This window comes from Rhipicephalus sanguineus, chromosome 4 (assembly GCF_013339695.2).
Source record: "Rhipicephalus sanguineus isolate Rsan-2018 chromosome 4, BIME_Rsan_1.4, whole genome shotgun sequence".
NCBI classification, from domain to species: domain Eukaryota; kingdom Metazoa; phylum Arthropoda; class Arachnida; order Ixodida; family Ixodidae; genus Rhipicephalus; species Rhipicephalus sanguineus.
Window position 1 is genome coordinate 159094320 of NC_051179.1, and position 3245 is coordinate 159097564.

Sequence of the window (3245 nt, forward strand, 5' to 3'; positions counted from 1 at the left end):
AATGTGCCCGCTAACTATCGCAGAAACAAACAGAAAAGAGTAGCGAATGAGCTGTGTCACAGACAATGTAATGGAGTTTATCTCAGCAATCGAGAGGACTTCATTATTAGTGGCGATATTTGTAAGCAAAGGCCGAATATCTCTTACTCAATTTCTTTCGCCCCAGGCTTGGTGCTGAAGCAATGCCATCACGAATGTCAATCATTGCTCTCAGCGAATTAGAAAGCGCCGTGATAGGTCACCACGTGTGCAACTTGCCACATGGCGTCGGTGGTTCAATTAACTCTATGGTGGTTCAGTGGTAGAATACTCGCCTGCCATCCCGGCCGACGCAGCTTTTTTTTTTATTATTATCTTTTGTTTCTATGTTTGTTTTGCTTGCTAAGGTGATGCTATAATGACATTTTTTTTCCCTTTATTGGCGATTACAATCGGATATTTCTATTGCGTCATTTTTCAGGACGGTGTCAGAAAAATGGTAATTATGGTGATTAGAGGGAAATGACGTCTGCGGTGGCGCCTCTAGCGGCGAACAGAACATTCTCGCTGGTTTTGCAAAAGATGGCGTGATATTCGCACAAATTGTGAGCCTTGCTTAACGTACGTGGCAGCTGAGTGCAACTTAACTTAACAGTAGTGCGTAAATTATAATACTAAGGGTATTCCTTGAGGTGCTTGATGTATTCAAGTAGAAAACAAAAGTAATTTGCCAACGTCGCCCATAACTCACTTGCGCTTTCTAGGAGGTCGCGAAGGGTGTGCACCAAGGGCGCGACATTTTCTGGGCATACTTACCTGGTGCCGGGGTCACCGTGATCAGCTAGGCGGTGCCCCCAGGGAGAGGCGCGGGCATTGCACTGCGCTCGTGCTGACCCCTGCCACTACCCCAAACTGGGGCAGATGGGGCATGCAAATTTTGGTAGTGGGGGACTGCGTTCGCGCTATCCCCCTATCCTATTTAAATGAAAAGAAAGACATGAGTGATTTATAGAGGACCTGCGAGATAAACTTCTTGGTAAAGCTTGGTGTACATCTAAATTCCAAATGCTGCGCTGATATCAATCTTGGGTAAGATGTGGTATGGCTTGAAGTGCGACGCTTAAAGGGCCCTTTAACAGTGTTTCAATTCTTGTAAGCGTTTAGGCTGCTAGCATCATGAAACCATTCACACCAAAAATTAAGCGACGCACCGTGTGGTTACTAGGCAGCTACGGGGAATTATAGTTATACCCTCCTTCTGACCACTGCTAGGGTGGCTAGAAGGGGAGGTGTGATGACCGGGCTATGGTGGCTAGAAGGCCACCATAGCCCGGTCACCCGGTCACCTTCTAGCCACCATAACCGGGCGGCAAAAGTTGGCAGCCATTCGCGTGAATGCCGTGGGGCGGCGCTGTCGTCGGGGGCGCCGCCCCACGGCATTACAAGCTACCATGGGCCCTTCGGTGCCCATGGTAGCTTGTAATGAGGAAAACAACCAGGGGGACTCTTTGACAGGTAGTATAGCGAAAAAACAGAGAAAAGGTAAAAGAAGGGAGAAGGCGCGTGTTGCAATTAGTTACATTAACATGCAGGGTGGCAGAAAAAAGGCAAAATGGTTAGAGATTGAGGGACAGTTAAACAAGGAACAGATAGGTGTTTATGCGGTTACAGAAACACACCTTAGAGACTTGGAAGAGCCGCCACATATTGAAAATTATGTTTGGGAAGGATGTAACAGGATCACATCAGAAAGGAGAGGTGGGGGGGTTGGAATGCTAATTCATAGCAGAACAAAATGGGAGAGAGTGAAGCAGACGTGTTCAGAGCACCTTTGGGTTTCGGGCACAGTAGGTGGAAAGAAAACGTGGCTAGGTGTAGCTTACTTGTGGACAGGGAATAACTGCAGAGAAAAGAATCTGGAGATAGTGAAATGCATAAGCACCGATATTAAAGAATTTGGTCATGATGCCGAGATAATCGTTCTAGGGGACATGAACGCTCACATTCATGACCTTGACGGATATTCAGACACCAATGGCAAGTTATTGCTAGATCTCTGCGAGCAACATAGTCTTGAGATAGTTAACGTGGGGCCTAAGTGTGAGGGGCAGATCACGTGGGAAGTCAGAAACAGGCAATCGAGCATTGATTACTGTCTCATGACAGAAGGAATATATGACAAACTTAGAGAGATGAGAATAGACGAAGAAGGCATTAACAGCTTGGGTAGTGATCATAAACGCATAATATTACAAATGGGATATAAAACTGAAAATAAGAACATAGAATCAAAGTTTGGCAGCTCGTATCTAAATGACAAACAAATAACAAATATAGCCGCAAGAGTCGAGGAAAAAGTAGACGAACTACCAGGCAAAGACTGGAAGTATAGTGAGCTGCTACATGTAATCACGATAGAAATGGAAATAGAGAAGAAAACTATTTGTTGGAAAGGAAAGAAAAAGCCAAAAAGTTGGTGGAACAAAGAAATCCGGGAAGCGATCGAGATGCGACGTCAGGCATCACGGGAGCACAGACAGGCAAAAAAGGAGAAGCGGCCACAGGACGAAGTCAACCAAATATGGGAAATATATTTAGAGCAAAAATCCATTGTGCAGAAATTAGTCGAGGCAAAAATTAAAGGTGAAAGTGAACGCTGGATGACAGAGATTCGCGAAAAGAAGAAGGCCGCGCCTAGGATATTTTGGAGCCACCTAAAAGCACTGGGTAGGAAGTCTGTCACAATGCAACAACATATGGTAGATGAAGGAGGAAATAAATTGGAAGGATATGAAGCGCTAGGTTACATCCGAAAGATAACAGCCGATTCGTTTAAAAAGGTCCCCCAGGGGATTCCCCGGTGAGTAAAAGTACGCAAAGGGGTGCAACCGACGAAGATGTAGTACTAGAGAATTTCAATTGGAAGAAGGCCGAAGGAAAAATTCCTAAGCGCACTACTCCGGGCTTAGATGGGGTTCCCGTCAGCCTTATTAACGAATTCGGACATAACACTAAAGAAGCACTGCTGAAAGCCGTAGAAAAGTGCTTACAGGAGAGGGAAATACCAGACAGTTGGCGAAAAAGTAGAATGAACTTAATCTATAAAGGCAAGGGAGAAAGGGATAACATTCGCTCGTATAGACCGCTAACAATTACATCGGTGCTATACAGGTTGGCGATGCAGGCAGTAAAATTAAAAATAGAAGCGTGGGTAGAACAAAACGATATTTTGGGAGAACTTCAGAATGGATTTCGAATCGACAGGC

General features: G+C 45.2%; 1 non-coding gene across 1 annotated transcript; it reads left to right on the plus strand.

The window, feature by feature from the left end:
- The first annotated feature begins 787 nt into the window (after positions 1-787).
- Positions 788-951, plus strand: LOC119392035 (U1 spliceosomal RNA). Its single transcript, XR_005183632.1, has one exon. It is a non-coding gene; the product is annotated as a U1 spliceosomal RNA (small nuclear RNA).
- Positions 952-3245: the final 2294 nt, after the last annotated feature.